This window comes from Calypte anna, chromosome 2 (genome assembly GCF_003957555.1).
Source record: "Calypte anna isolate BGI_N300 chromosome 2, bCalAnn1_v1.p, whole genome shotgun sequence".
Lineage (NCBI taxonomy): Eukaryota > Metazoa > Chordata > Aves > Apodiformes > Trochilidae > Calypte > Calypte anna.
In genome coordinates this window covers 96,843,961-96,861,445 of record NC_044245.1, presented here as the reverse complement: position 1 = coordinate 96,861,445, position 17,485 = coordinate 96,843,961, and positions in this window count along the sequence as shown.

Genomic DNA, 17,485 nt, shown 5'->3' with positions numbered 1-17,485 from the left:
CTTGCATAAAACTGCAGTGGGCAACATAGGGAAAATGTAGTGTCATGTTGAAGTAATGGCCTGAAACAACAGAAGCACCTGCTTCCTCCTAGGAATCTCCTGGATATATTACTATATAAATCAACTGCATCTTGTTGTAGCTGGTAACTGTCGACTTAATGCCCACATAGTCAGCATGGGTCTAGTGACCATGGGTTCAGCTCAAATCAGTGATTACAGACTCTGCATCACTTCCAAAATTAAATTAGTTCCTTATAAAGGATTCCATTTATGTCCTATGGGTTGCCATCTGTCATCCATATATCAGATGCAAATTTAATATGGAAATTACTTTGTCCATAAACAGGTACTCAAACTTTAGTCATTATCAGGACAAAGTGTGGAGTTTTAAATACTGTATTTGGACAGTTCTTTGGATGGATTTCCTCACTATACCATTAATGTCTTACATATAGCTCCATTGTTTTTTTTATTAGACTGTATATGTTCAACTCAGTATTCTTATACTTAGCTTATTGCAAACATAGACAATAGCACTTTCCCCCTAAAATCTACAATCTTTCCTCTAACTTCTAATGTAATGTTTATCTTACTGTCACTAGGACTTTTCAAAAAGGCAATTTAGTTTTTAAAAGAGGAATTGTCTTTGAGAATTTCAAACATGTAAATAAATATGTAAATAAAATCAGAAGCAACAGTAAAACTACTAGACTTAGTCAGGCTACCCTGTTAAAGTTAGGGCCTAGCTTTTGAAGTTTTTTTTAATTTATCCTTTTTGAGGACATAAGAATAGGGCAAGTTAACTACATGAGGTTATTTATTTATTTATTTTAATCTGAAATATAAAGATATTTTTCCTTAAATACCGAAAGTCTTAAGGATATCTACTAATTTTTATCTCTCTACCATCTAGGAGCAGACACAGCTATAAAAATGATATAAACTACACTATGATTTTGTTGTAAAATTAAGAAGGATGCTGAAGAAAAAATGCCTGCTTGCTGTGCTGTACCAAAACTAAAAACTAGCTTTCAATTAAGCTGTCCTCTACTGTTGCAGAAAAGGCAATGTGCAGGTGATCGCCATGTTGTTATTTGTTATAGTTGCTCTTACTATACAGCACATAAAACATGTACAAGAACTTATAACATTTCTGATTTTAATGCATATATACTTATAGGTTTTGACTCCTTTTAGATAAGACCACTAAGGTAATTTTTTTTCCAGGGCTACATTTTTTTCTTCTACCCAATATGTGGAAAGATTGAAACAAGTTAAGGGAATTCAGTTTTAAAGAAGAGCAAAATTTACTCATAAAAGGATTGTGAGAATTCTAGCCAAGAAGAGGTGTTTTAATCAAGGGGAACCTATATTGGTAGCATAACTGGGGTAAAATCCTTCTGTAAAACCTTGAATGGCTTCAAGGAAACTAATCAAGAAGCCCAACAGCAGCAAATACTTAACTTCTAAAGTCCATAGGTAAAATTTTATCATTCGGCACAATTTTTCAAAGCAGCTGCTGCTGTCTGATGTGCTTTTTAGCCTAAGCACCTCCAAAACCCAGCAATTTCTAGATTAAGGAATGAGTTTTCTAGTCCCTTTAGTGGGATCATTTTATCTCATCATATTTGACATGAAGGGCAATCAGATACTGCGGTAAGTAAAGCTTATAAAAAGTAGTCCATATTTCTGAAGAAATCCAGCTATATTATCTCAGTGATATCTTTCAGTCCTTAAAGCTTTGGCTCTAGCCATTCTTCCAGGAATTCAAGTAAAAATTCAAGTAAAATTTTCAACACAAGTATGTGCCCTAAACATCTTAATAATTCATAGTTATTAATTTCCAAAGAAGATATATGCTGTTGTTTGTTGATTTTTTTTTTTTTAAGGATTCTACACTTTTAAGACAAAAAAAAAAAATAAAGGTACTTAAGCATTAAAGTCATGGAAAATCATTGATATTAGGTAATAGTTAATTAGTTAAACCTCTTCTGAGACTGGGATTTTGGGGTATTTTTTTCAGTCCACTGTGTTATACTAATGGTACTATTTGCAATAAAACCGAAGACAATCAACTCTCATTTTTATTTTTTTAAATTAAATACTACGTATTTCAAAAAAGGAGAACTCTGGTCCAACATACAGAACAGTTCTGCCCGCTAGAGGGTGCTGATCATCTTGCACCATTTTGGGGTTGGAATCATGCAACAGATTTCTTTCCATGCCTTCTTTTTACATCGTTGGAGGATGACAGATCAAGGCCTTAATGAATACTATGGACAATTATTTCTACAATTGCTACTGTGGACAACACACAGGGAGTAGACATATCCTATGACCTTGAACAAGTCCCTTGTCTCTTTAATGAAGTTGAGATTATAAGACATATTTTTCCTAGTGTGAGTTGGTCAGATCATACACTATTTCTTTAGAAACAATTGTTTCAAACAAACTTAAAACCAAAATGTCCTGTTAAGTTTATATTTTCATACATATATCTCGTGTCCACTCTGCTTTTGGGAGATTAAATATTTATACCAACCGTGTGTCACACAACCGTATTTCTAGACAAAATATTACTGACTTAAATTATTGCCAATCATTTTACAGTGTGTGAGCAAGTCAATTTTATGTCAGTATTAGTATAATTTTATGACAATTTTGCATGGCTGCTTCATACAAAATAATGTTTCTGCCTTTTCCATCATGGCAGGGTTTCAGAGAGATCCGTTCAGCAGCAATTTCCTTGACGGTAACAGGAGAATGGCAGGGCATCAGATAGAAGAAAATGAAACAGGCCACAATATAAAAAATTGTCAAAATGAGATTTCTGGTCAGGAAAACAAAACCCTGGTGGCACTTCCTGTCATGGACTGGCATAAGTTTAACTTGAAATGGATTATTTAACTTCTTGGAAAAAATTTCACTGAAAGCTGGAACCCAGTTACAATTCCCTGTCTAAAAGCATCAAAACTTGTCTCCTCAGGTGAGAATGCCCACATAGATGAGATTTGTTTTCTTGCTTTGCAAAGTATTGTAGAAACTTCAAGACTCAAACAATTAATTTATATCAAAAAACATTAGCTCTAGAACTATTGTTTCTTTCTTGTTAGGAAGTTGTTAGAAATAAAACACAAAAGACATAGATGGAAAACTGGAAGAAAGAAATCTTTTTGCTCTCAGTCTCACTAAGCTGCTGTCCTCATGCAGCTAGGTCAAGATTTGTTTGTTTTCCAGTTTTTTCAGGCCACTTATCTCAGGACATTGACTGTCTTTTATTTTATGATACTTATATAGTAAGTTCATTCACAGGCTATTATGTACATCTTAAAAGTTTTCTTTAAAAAATTTTGATGGACTGACCCTGCATAGACTCTCATCTTGCCTCTCACTTGAGATCAGGAAAAAAATAGAAGGAAGCAGACAAAACTTGCGGATCAAGTAAAATGGCAGTTTAATACAGAAAGCAAAAGATGCATTTGCACAAAAAATGCAATAGGAATTCATTCACTATTTCCCTTAGGTAGACAGATACTCAGCCAGTTCCAGGAAAGTAGGGCTTTAGCATGCAAAATGATTTCTATGGAAGACAAACACCATAACCATAAAGCGTTCCCCCTTCCTTCTCCTTTCTATCAACTATTTTTTTGCTGTACACAATGTCATGTAGTACAGAGCATACCTTTGATCAGTTGGGGTCACCTGTCCTGGCCGTGTCCCCTGCCAGTCTCTAGTCCACTCCTGGCCTACTCCTACATTTCTGCCTCCTGGCTAGGGGCAGAAATGCATAGGGAGGGAAGAGGGAAAATCACAATGCTTTGTAAGCACTCTTTAGCAATAGCTAAAACATTTCAGTGCTACCAGCAGTGTTTGAGTCCCAAGTGCAAAGCACAGAGCTGGACACACAGGCTGATATAAAGAAAATTGTCTCCATCTTAATTAGATGTGGAACAGTCTCCACCCCTTATTCCCTGCCATTTCTACCTTGATTTGCTTCACATTATCTGATATATCTAAGCCTCTGACTCTCTCATTTATAGTCTGTTTCACTTCTGTGCCTTACTCAAACCTTTCTACTTATTTCCATAGTCCATACTGCTATACATTTGATCCTTCAATCCCATATATTTCTTCTTTCTACTATATTGTCATTCCCAAAATACCATCTTTCCACTTCTCATAGCAGATATTAAATACATAGACCGTCTTTTCATCCAACAGTCAGGTTTATACATTCTCATTAACTTCTATTTCCTGTACCTTGACATATGTATACACAGATTTTATCTGTGTATATCTGTGTATCTGAAAAGACCATAGGAAGAGTTGATTATTTTGGGTCAAATCTACTGTAGAGGGATACAATGGGTCTTGGAACATGTTGGGGAACATGATGGTCATGGCACCTAGAGGAGTAGGCTTTAGGCTCAGGGTGACTGACTGGAAAGATAGGAACTTCTCAGGAAGGCAGCCATGGTAGAATCCCAAGCATCCTCTCAAACTTGGGTTATAGTGAGAGTCATACTGATTTATATTGAGGGCAATATTATGGAATACTTAATCTGGCTAGATTGTGTCAACTGTCTTGGGCTTCTTCCCTCCAAGCTCACAGCACTGAAATAGTTCAAAAGTATACTTGACCTTAGTCAGTACAGAAACCTGCACATCAGAGCATCTTATCTCATTTGTTCTCATAGAACTGGATTTTGCAGTCTCTCAAAACTATAGTTTCTCTGAACAGAAAAACTATTTGAGAGTTTGGTCAGAAAAAAAAAGGCCACCAAAGTATGTAAGGGTTTTGTCTGAACAGAGACAGAATGGGTAGCAGATCCTTTGTGTTAACCAGACAAATGGCTTCCTGCTACATTTGCATCACAGTGCTGCTGTTCCCTGTTGCCCAGCTCTCTCAATCAAGTCTTTAACAATCCTCTCTATCATTCAATTCAGGAGGCTTGCAGGTGTGTGGCATAGTCATTGGTGTGTTTGGGTATGTGAACATGTACAGGACATACCTTTACAGCAATGCTTTCTGTCTAGACACTGATGTCTTGCTACAACGCAGCAGCCCAGGTGAGTTTTCCTCTGTGCTGCCATTTGGTCTGCTTCTAATGGTGTATCCACCCCCACAGGACATTTGCCATGACCTTTGAGTCAAGATAGAGATAGACAACTGGACACTTCTCTCATTCAGCACTCACTAGTACCAGTGGGATGGTGTCTTGACTAGAAGTAAAACACACTTTATTCCCTCTGAACATAATCTACTTGCATGTTGTTCTGAAAGTCATACATAATGATGGCCTGCTTTTATTTGACATCCCGTCATTTGCTTCAGATACAAATAAAATGGGCAAGTTTCACATTTCAGATAGGACTGCCTATACTCAGTCAAGTCATTTTTATAATCTGCCTGAAATCAATACTTCCTCCAATGAGAATTAATACCTAAGTTTTTAAATAGATTATCTGTCTTTCTGGAGTGAAAATTTACATTATCAGTGAAAACAGTCATCAAATGATATCTAAGAAAAAAAGTCTTATGAACAAAAAACTTTGCACTCAGTAAATCTTGAAAGATATTTTGTTCTATATATTTGTAAAAGTTACAGTCTGGTAAAGGATCTTCTGAACAAACAAATTTTAGAGAGATAAAGAGAGAATCTTACAGAGTTCCAAAGAAAACATTTCACAAAAGAAAGTCACAGGTAATGAAATAAAACAGGGAATATTAGCTGCAGACTCTGCATGCTAAGGAAATAAAAGTTATTTACTATAAAATAAAATACGAGAAAGAGAGAATAAATGAAGAAATGGGAGAAAGTTTGCAAAAAACCCAGAAAACATATTTCTCAAAATTAATTTGTTTTTGGCAAAAAAAAAAAATAAAAAAAATTACAATTTTTCCAGAGCACAATAATTGAGCTGAAAACTGAACTGGCTATATATTTTTGCACAGAAATGCATTTTGTATGCAGTATAGACATAGTAAATGGTTAGATGGCAATATAGTTTTTGATCAAAAGTGTGGAAGCCTACAACTAAATACAAAGATTGTGATGATGATAATGATACCAATGCTACTAATACTACTAATAAAACTTAGTCAATAAATTTTAAATTGGAAAATTAATGAATGAGAAGGCATCATGATTTTATATAAAATCATAAATGGAGAATACCTAATATTTCTCGAGAGATTTTTTTCTTTTCTTGTATCATCAGAGTTTGTAGAAAATTATTGAAATTATTGTTTGGCAGGCTAAAAAGTACTCAAAGGAATATTTTCATACATCATACCACTGAACTGTGGGAATGCCTCAAAGTGATGTAAGGGATGAAAATATTAACTGTTCAAAAAAATATTAAGGACATTTATGTAAGATAAATCCACCACAGATGTCTTACACAACAGCTCATGTAGATACCACTACTTTTACCACTGAGATGCCAAGTAGGTACATGAGCAAAGTTATTCTAAATGCTTAAGCAATGGTATGGCTGTGCTGAGAACCAAATATCAAGTAAAGATTTCAGTGGCACCCTTTGTCACTGGTCATATATTCTTAGATAATTCAACATCATTCCTGAAGCAGACATTAAAGTAAAATTCTAGTGTTCACACCTAGCCAGAACCAACCAATTTCTCTTATGTTTCTTACTGATTGAGAAACTCCGAAAAATTCACTTGAAGAGGCTGACTTCTTGCATGGCACACAGACTATGAACCTCTCTCAGGCTATGTTGATTTTCATAGGAATAGCTATTGCATTCGGTTAATCCCATGATCATCCTCAAAGAAAGAGCATACATTTTGAAAAGTGTAGAGAAGTCAATAGTGCAAATAACAGAGTAAAAAAGAGAGGAGAAGCCAAGGGAAAAACCACCAAAGAATCTTCTTTGCTCCCATCTCTCATCTCCATGACATTTATAGACTTATATATACTCTGAAAACTAATAACATAACTCAGAAATATACATGTCTGAAAGCTAATGGGACACATTCAAGTAAAAATACTAAGCTTCTAAAATCAAAATAGCTTGCAATTTTAAGCTTCAAGCCTCAATCTTAAACCAGCTTTGATTACTTCTTTTACAAGAATGATAGGTACATATGTACTGTTAGTTATTTTGGGCTTTATGATAATCAACACTCTATCAACTTCTCATACAGCAAAATACGGAGACATACATGTAAGTCATTAACCATTCTATGACTTTATGATTCGGTGCAAATATTTCAGTTATCAGCCTGGTTCTTTCCCACAGTTTGTAGTGTATTTCAGTTTAAAGTGTGATCACCTTACACATCACATAATCACAGAATTATCATGGTTGGAAAAGACCTCCAAGATCACTGCATACAACTGTTCAACCAAGAAAAATCAATCAATCAAACAAACAAACAAACAAAACCACCCACAACTGACTGACCCATTAGAGTATGTCTCGAAATGCCTCATCTACGTATATTTTTTTAACACTTTTGGGGATGGTGATTCCATGACTTCCCTGGGCAGTCCATTTCAGTTCCTGACTACTGTCCCAGTAAAGAAATTCTTCCTAATATCTAGTCTAAATCTCCACTTGTGCAACTTCAGGGCAGTTCCTCTTGACCTATTGTTATTTACTTGAGATGAGGTCAACATCCATCTCCCTACAACCTCCTTTCAGATAGTTATAGAAACTAACAAGTTCTCTCAGCCTCCTCTTCTCCACTAAACATTCCCAGTTCCCTCAGCTTCTCCTCAGAGGACTTGCTCTCCAGATCATTCACCAGCTTGGTTGTCTTGCTCTGAACTCACCTCAGTGTCTTTCTTCGAGTGAGTCACCACACAGTACTTGAGGTGTGTCCTTAGCAGTGACAAATATAGGGGCATGATCACTTCCCATCTCCTATTGGCCACACTATTCCTGATAATAGCCAGGATGACATTGGCTTTCTTGGCCACCTGGACACACTTGGATCATAGCCAGTCATCTGTCAATCAGCACCCTCAGGTCCTTGCCTGCCAGGCAGCTTTCTAGCCCCTCTTTTCCAAGCTTGTATCTTTGCCTGGGGTTGTTGTGACCAAAGTGCAGGACCTGGCACTTGGCCTTGTTGAATCCCATACAATTAACTTTGGCCCATTTATTCAACTTGTCCAGATCCCCAGAGCCCTCCTATCCTCCAGTAGATCAATACTCCCATTCAACTTGGTGTCATCTGCAAACTTGCTGAGGAAGCCGTCAATTCTCTCATCTAGATCATCGATAAAGATATTGAACAAGACCAAACCCAAAACAATGTCCCAGGGGACACCACTGGTGCCTGGCTGCCAGCTAGATTTAACTCCACTCACTACTACTCTTTGGGCCTGGCCATACAGCCATTTTTTAACCCAGTGAAGAGTACTCCTGTCTATGCCATGAGCAAGTTAGCTTCTCCAGATGAATGCTGTGGGACATGGTGTTCACAGCCATGGGGGAGACAACATCCACAGCCTTTCCTTCATTCACTAGGCAACCTGGTCACAGAACGAGATCACGTTGCTCAAACAGGACCTTCCTTTCCTGAAGGAAAAGGTGCTGGCTGTTCCTGAGGCCCTGGATACAAAGGTATAATGTATATTGATGTAAGTCTTTGGGATTGCCTCTTAGAGAAAGAAGCAGTAATCAAGAAAACAAGATTCAGCTTGTTTCAAATGCTTCAGTGCTGAACAGAGAGAAAGAAATGCTCTAAAGGAGGTAACCATATTAAATCAAAATAGGGCAATGTAGAAGCAGTTTGTAAAAAGCTGAAAGATACATATTTGCACTTTAGTCCTCTTTCTTTTTTTTTCCACTAACTGAACATGACAGCTTTACAACTCACTCCTGAATTTGGTCTGTCAGTGAAAGTAAATAACATGGAAGTGTTTAAGCTCACATAGAATTTCACTGGTGACTAGACATGCAGGGCTCAGTAACTGATATGATACCAAAGCAGCCCTCTCATATCACTTAGTGAAATATGCAGCTGGGATCCTTGGTACTGCTGGGGACTATTTACTCTTCAATTTTCCTCAATCAGTCATCTTAAATGACAGAAAGGTTGCTTATGCAACCAGTGCAGTCTGAGAGATTAAATTGGATTATAGCATCGGTTTAGAAGTCACAAACTTCTGAGTTCTAACTCTGATCTTTCTCTGGAAAAGTCCAACAGAATTCTAAGGAAATACACTTGCACATGATTACCATAAGAGTATATAATCCTTTTGTTGAACTTCAGAAAGACCCTACAAAATTTCATTGCAGAGAGATTGTTTTAAATTTAGAACATGATTATTTTTTGATAAATTCCATGAGAACATAGCCTAATAAAGTTGTAATCAAAATTATAAAAGACTGTATTATCAGATGTCTTTATTAACAGTCCAATGAAGAAAAAGGAGAATTCTGATTGTACTTTGAGATAGGTCACTATGAATCTCTCCAATAAGATTTATTGCACTTGTATTCTGTTAGAGAATATTTACTAACATAACACACTTCATATGCAAATATTATTGAATGAATATTGAAACATATATCTCAGTATGTCAAACTATCATCATCATCATCATCATAGAAGCTGATCACATTCAATTTCTTTTTATGTAAATGTTTCAAAATATTAATGCTATCCTAAAAATCATAAGTATTGCCACTTAGATTCCTCACTTTTTAGAATTTCCTGGCTGAAATTTTGGTTGTCTAGTGTAGAAATAAGGATTCTCCAAAGAGCAAAGAAATTTGTGGGGTGCTCTGAGTGAAAGTTGTTTCTTTTCAACATTCTAATATGATATGAATAGAAGACCAGAAAATACTCCTGTTCCTGGAATTATTTCTTAAGCTTAAAGCTGGAATAATAAGTTCGTTAAGTCATGAGTTGACCACATAGATGTCAGCCATGTCAGTTTGCATGAGAAATCCAACTATTGCCTTCTCTCTGGTAAGAGTATTTTAATGATGTCATGTAACCAGTTTTAATCTCTAGAAGCTAGATCAATGAAAGCCATTAGAATTTAATAAAGATATATATCTCTTCTTCAGTAGCTGCATTATTTCTAGGTCTGAACATCCAAACTTTATACTGTAATTCAGTACTTCATTTCACAGGGTTTTTTATCCTGGACATTAGGATAAGGGTCTTCACTGAGAGACTGGCTGGTCAGTGGAACAGGCCCCTCAGGTAACTGGCCAGAGCTCCAAGGCTGTGAGAGTTCATCGAGTGTCTGGATTATGCTTTTAGCCATATGGTTTAGTTTTTAGGTAGTCCTGCAAGAAGCAGGGAGCTGGTCTTGATGATCCTTATGAGTGCCTTCCAACTTCAGAGAGTCTATGATTCTATGGTCCTATTGAAGAATGTACTTAATGCTAATCTTATGAGTAGTCCTTAATGTAGATCTATATAGAGTGACCAGAAAGATTAAAAAAAAAACAAACCAAAACAAAAAACAAATCAAAACAAATCCCTCCCAACAATAAAACAAAGCAGGTTAAAGGCTTCTGTGACACTTAATACAGTTTTGTCATCTATACAAATTGCATTTTTCTTGCTGTTGGCTACAGGATTCTGTAGGGGTTTCTTATCCCATTGTGACTAAGACTGATGGGAGAATTAGGTAGTGGGGACATTGGAACACATGTGGGGTAGCCTAGGGCTGGGAAAAGTAAACTTCTAATTCTTTAATTTGGATGGAAATGACACCTCAGTTAAGCCAGGAGCAAAACTCCCTTGATGAATGGGAGCTGAACAAGCAGTTAGGTTTTTCTGTTCATATTATACAATCGCTGTTTATAAAAGATGCTGCTGATTTTTGTTTTGCATTTTTTTCTTAATGCTATAGCTTCCACTTAAACCTTTGCAAGACCTCACTCCGATTAATTTTAAATACATTTTTAGAAAGGTCAAATTGAAGAGAACATATTTTATTCTGTATGCACTTTATGTTTGACTGTGAGAAGGTATATTATGGGCAATGAGAGATGCATCTTGCACTTCTATAAGAGACTAAGTCCTTTTGTTTAAATCAGTACGGTAAATTCATTCTTCCATCCAATGCGTTTGACTCATGTGCTTTGCAAATAAACCACCTGAAAATTAAGAATAGCTGCTGACTGTTCAATATGTAAAAACCACTATATTTTAATGTGATTTTGAATAATGTCTTCCTTCTTTTTTTCCAAACTGGTATGATCTGAAGCTTTAAAAAAGTAGTAATAAAAAAGATGCTTCCATTATTCCATTATAATAGTATGGTAAAAATGTATGGTAAACAGTTGGTTGCATAGAAGAATTGAGAAGGGATCAATAACAATGAAATCAACCAAACAGTGGTGGTTTAGTTTGCTCTATGAATATGAAGGATATCCACTAGCTATTTTTCACTTCAAGCACATAAACAGTAAAAAGAAGACAGCGTGATATGAATTTACAGGTATGTTGCTTTGGTGGGAAATTGCATACTCTGTTGAGTGATTGAACTATACTTTTATATTATTTTGTTTTCTATAGTTTCTTACATTAATTGCAAGCTTGGTTCATTTTGGAAACATATTTCTGTATTTTTTCCCACTGGATATGTTATGGATTGACAAGTAGATTTTATTACTTTTATTCACAATTTTTAGTAGAACCTTTCTTTTTTGTCTTTTTGGAAACAGTCAGTTTTCAAACTAAAACTGTTAGTTATGTTGGCAAAACTAAGGAGACCAAGATGCACTCCTCTGTTCTCCTGCATATCCTTGCTTTTAACACTCAATTTTATCACTGTTCAAGTAACTTTCCTACCAAAAACCTAGTAAGGGGAGTTAAAACTAAATTATCTGCTTTAATAAAAATAAGATCTCTACTAAGGTTTCAAAATATTATATTTTGTTATTGGAGACACTGGGTGAAATAACCATTGTCTCTAAATTTCCATCTTAGGCTGTTTGTTAAGATGCCTTGCAAGTTTAGGAAAAATAGTAACTCAATGTCTTACCCTTTCTTGAAGGTTTTTGTGTTTTCCATTGATGTGTGTAAGGCTGTCTATAGAGAGATTAGTGGCCTTACTCTTTTTTTATGTCTTTAAATCCTTTCTGTGCTTCTTCACCTGAAAGACTTGCTTAAAGTCATGGAGGAAATCAAAGCTGAGGATTGACTGTGCAATTGCCAAGTTAGGTCCATGATCTTTAACAGGACTTCCCTGTTCAGACTAATCTCCAGTTGAAATAACCACCTATATTTGCATCACACAAGGTTGAAGATCAGAGCATTAAAACACTGGTTTCTCATTCAGAACAGTGTTAATAGAATTCAAGTGCCTAACTTAAGTAATTCAGAAAGGCTGTTATATTGATGGGTATATTTTTTTGTGTTAATGTGAACAAATATCTGTGGACACCTTGCTGAAACAGTATCAGTAGTAAATAGTATATGGTGGGATTGTCACTCGATCTTACAATCTGTCACTTACTCCAGAGATTTTACAGGAAAGGTAGGTCACAGGCAGTGAGAAGGCCTTACAGGCTGTTTTACTGCTGCCTAAGCAAAAGCACAAACTGAGAATTGCTGAAATGTATCTTTGTTGTGATCATAATTACTGTGCGTAGGTACCCTCTGATGGCAGGATAACATAAACATTCCTGATCTTGTTTAAGATATGACTCTTTCAAGTCATAGCTTGGAATTAATTGTGAGAAGAGAGGCCTGAAAATATGAAAAGCTGACATTCTCTGTCACCCACTATGTCACCTGCATAAAGCAAATAATTCCTTATATAGCTTTCAATTCTTTTTCTGTATTTGATGGTATACTGGATGACCACTAAAACTCTGCTGCCTAGGAAGTACAGCCCCTGGGAAGGACTGGAGCACTACTTCTGATGTGGTCCTTATATAGAAGGTGAAAATGTTACATATGTATTTTTGATTCCTTAGGTTAAAACAAAAATGGTCACACAAGCCATTTATAATCAGAGAGACATATTATCCACAACAATTTCTCACTAAACAAGTCCATATGGCTCCACTTTTATTTTGCTTTTCTTCCAAAAATAATTACAACTAGAAATCTGTTTCTCCATTGGTGCTGTTTGTTAATTCATATGGCTGCTGACTGTGAACTGGAAGTGTCAGATTTTTGGTTTTCAAAAGCTTTTTGTTGATTTCTTTAATCAAACACCTCAAAATCTATATTTTTTTTTTTTGCAAATAGAAGATGATGTGCTGATTGAAAACAGTCATCTTGTGGGTACTCTACAGATGTAGCATAACAGATTTTAATGTCTGCATAATTTTTAAAGTAACAAACTGTATATATTTTTAATATTTTCAGTGTAATCTTATCTGTACAGACCATCTGTATATGCACTGTTAAAAAGTGTTAAGAAACAGGGGTGAAATCCTTTCTCCTTTGAAGTCACTGACAACATTTCCACTGTTAAGAAAAGCCAGGATCTCACTCTTCATTTTCATCTCTGTTGCCTTTGACTTTATAGAAGTGTTTCTAACTACTAAGTAAATCTGACATAGAGTATAACAAACAGAGTGATGAGTTGTGTGAGATTTAAGAATGTATAGCAATGGCCATTCATGCTAAATAGGAACACTACTGCCTTAGCTTTTCTTAAGGTGTTGTGTGTGAGAAAATGGCTGGAGAGGTAGGCTGCACATCCTATTAAGTTTTCCTGACCTAGACACCGTGTTTTCCTGTCCCAGTGGCAGTTGATAATCTATTTTTCTTCTTCTGTGTTGTTTCTACATCAAATGTTTATCAGCTGCAAATAGCATATCCAGGGAAGCAACAGAGAGGATGAAAGGAAGCACTGGAGAAGGCCAGTGGTTAGTACTGCATGTTTCCATTTTTTTTTTTTTATTTCTGTGTAAGAACATCTTCCATTGATCTTTTTCTGCACTGGATGAAAGCATGGTTTTAATTCTGCCCTTGAAACACCGAAAAGTAATTTTGTCAATATGTTGTAGCAGTCAAACATTTCATAGATGCAGAGTCTGTATGCAGCTCTAAAGCCTTTCTAATGATAATAAAGTGACATTTTTTATTTCATTATCTTTTTGCATTCCTCAGGTAAGAGTTACATATTTTTTTATGAGACTCCACTTAATTTCCTTTTCTAATCAGGTAAAACACATAATTCTATCGAACAATAATAATAAAAAAATACTAAGTTGAATTTAGTGATCTGCCTTAGATCGGTATTGCACAAGAATTTATTTCTATGTCTTTAAAATTTATCCTAGTCTCAAAATCAGTTTACCTACCTCAGAACTGTATTCCTTTTTGTTTCTCTTTAATCACCCATAAATAAACATACATAACTAGAATTTCTGCAACATTTTTAGAAAATATGCTTTCAGTAAGATAAATACAGTTAAAAATATAAGGGCTATAAGAAAGGCTTTATTGTTATTCCTTTTTACATTAAAATATCTTTATTAATAAAGAATAAGTAAAATATTTTAATTATTACTGTGAATGGTACTGCTAGTGCTGTTGTCATTTTTATCTCTATTGAGGTTGGGAAGAATGCAGGAATGGACACTCCAAGTCTTTTTTCTGTATATGTTTCTTAGGGCATGGCTTTCTGTGACTATTTTTAAATAGTAAGCACGACTGAACTCAAGGCAGAAATTGGAAGAATAAAGTTCCTCCCATGATAAGAGAATATGCTGCTCAAGACTGCCTGAGGAACCTGAACTACACTAGTCTGTGAGACCTGATGAGATGCAATCCATGCTCTTGAGGGATCTGGCTGATGCATTTGCTAAGCCACCCTCCAACATATTTGAAAAGTCTTGGCACTCAGGTGAAGTCCTTAGTGACTGGAGAAAAAAGAATATCACACCCAATTTTAAACAGGGCAATCAGGAGGACCCTGGGAATTACTGACCAGATGGATACTCCTCAGTGCATGGTAATGTTGTGCAGCAGGTCCTCTTGGAAGGCATGTTGAAATCCCTGGAAGACGGGCAGGTGAATAGAGACAGTTTGGCTTCAATGAGGGAAAATCATGCCTGACTAACCTCGTGGCCTTCTCTGATGAGGTGTTATTGTTTCAACAGGAGGAACTACAGGAGGGTTTTCCGACTCTGAGAAGGGCAGAACGCTAAGGGAGGGATCTATTCCCTCCCATTTCCTGCCATAATCTATAAAGATTGGGAAATCCAGCAGCTCTGCCCTCTTTTCTTTTCAATCCCTGCTGGCTGTACTGCTGCCCTTCACCACCAGCCTGCCACGCACTTATCAGAGCCCATACCTATGGGGTTGTATATATATATATATATATATATATATATTTGTATTCTTTGTTACTTTATCCCTTATGTTATTACCTCTCCCTTGTGTTAGTAAATCTGTATCCAACTGTATTCAGTTTCCTACTTAAAGTCTTCAGTCTTTAGTCTTCCTTTTGGGGAAATATTCTTCCCTTTGGGAGGTGGGGGTTTACGGAATAGCAAGGAATTCTGTCCTTAGGCTTGTGGTACACCCAAACTGCTAAGACTTGATATGTAGTGATTCCAGGTATGGACAAGAGATGACAGATGTCATCTACCTGGGCATTTGTAAGGCCTCTGGCACAGTCCCCCACAACTTTCTGGATGCTAAATTGAAGAAAGATGATTTCTATGGACAGACTGTTAGAATGCCCAAGGGAAACTCCTGCCTCCAAAAACATCCTTGCTTTTTCTGCATTTTAATTAGCTTGTTGTATAGTTATTTAAGTATTTTATTGAGTATAACTAGTTGTAAATTTAATAGTTTTATGCTTGGTGTAACTTGTATAACTGAACCCCAGGGAATTTTTTGGGACAGTTCAATATTACTAGTTATGGAGTTCTGTTACATTATGTTTCTCTAGCTTAAAGATGACTACACAAACCCTTTTGGTTATATAACAGAAAAGAACTTGAATTTTTTTCTGATCTAGTGTTGCTAAGGACATGACAATGGCTCTTCCAGGTGCTGCCATACTGTAGCCTGTGCTGATGGTATTCTATAGTGAGTGCCTATGCAACCTTATAAGGAGCAAAAAAATCTACTTTTCTAGTCCCCCAGAAAACTCTCCCAAATAGTGTGGTTGCACTGAGAAGATGGCTAGTTTTTTCCCCTATGGACTTATTCAGGGGATGAAACCAGAAGTGAAATTAACCTTTAATTAATTAACCTGGATTTTTGTAGAAAGAATATAATTGAACTGTGCTCCAGCTCTCAAATTTTTGTTGAGAGAAGTAAATTGTTTTCTTTGTGATCGTCATCTACAAATATTAAGGCTATGGACTGATTAAGCAGATTAAGATACTTTTCCCTAATATTACTTGATCTGAAGTACTGCCAAGAGTCAAAGAGAGGAAAACTGCAATAGTAAAGGATCTGACATGAAAGAACTGGTTTCTATATTAAGTGATAACTTCTTGTGATATTTATTTACATGTCTGTTCTTAAATCACTATTTGGGGAGAGGGATATTTTTCCTGATCACTTAGGATTTAAAAACTGAAATAAAAATATTTTTTTATTTATGTTTGATCTTCATACATGAGGGAGAAATTCACTCCAGAAATAGGAAATGATACTGAGGATACTATATACATCCATTGCGATGTGGGCAGTTTTTGAAAAAAGATTTCTCTCTTCAAGCTACATTTAATTCTACTTTTATTGCAAAATGAATGCAATGTGCATTCAGACACAAAAGTCATATGAAATAATGAGAAAGCTCTGTGTCTTAATAAAGGCTTTTTCAAAGGTTTATTTGCATAATTTTTCCACAAAATATGTTTAATGTACCTAATCTGTAAAAGAAACTTGGAACAGAGTTTAGTTTCTAGTTACAATGATTTTTCAGGAATAAAATCTGGAGTCTCCTAAAATAAAAAAATAAAACAAAAAAATTTAAAAAAGGAGAAAAAGAAAAAAAAAACAGGAAAATTATTTATCTTTCCAACCAATGTCACTATGAGATGAATGGTGTTTGAGAAATTAAAAGTGAAACACAGTGAAGAGGCATTCTTTGCATCTTTGGCTATGAATTGTACTTTGTGTAATGCAGTCACATCCCTCTGTCATCTTGGAATGGATCCCCCAGTAGAGACAGATCCAGAAGACATGTAAATCACAGGAAACAGACAAGTTTGTAATTATCTTCAGAGAGTGATTATCTCAGATATTCAAAATCAATTCCTACTCCAGCTTTGTAATGAGAGGTGAACAGTGATATCTGAGTAAGTGGAAAAAGCCTCTCTGGAAACAGTGGAAAACAAGAGAGAGCTCTCAGCAAGCTCTCAGCAAACTTCTGTGGATGACAAGAAAAAAGTCTACCTGGATTTTCAAAGGGCTTTTAACAAGGTCTGTCATCAAAGGGATCATTAATGCAGAATGTGCTATGGCACAGTCTCCACATGGACTGGATAAAACTAATTAAATCTTGTACTCTGTGTCTTAGGTTTCTTGCTATGTATCTGAGATAATTTACACCTGGATGCT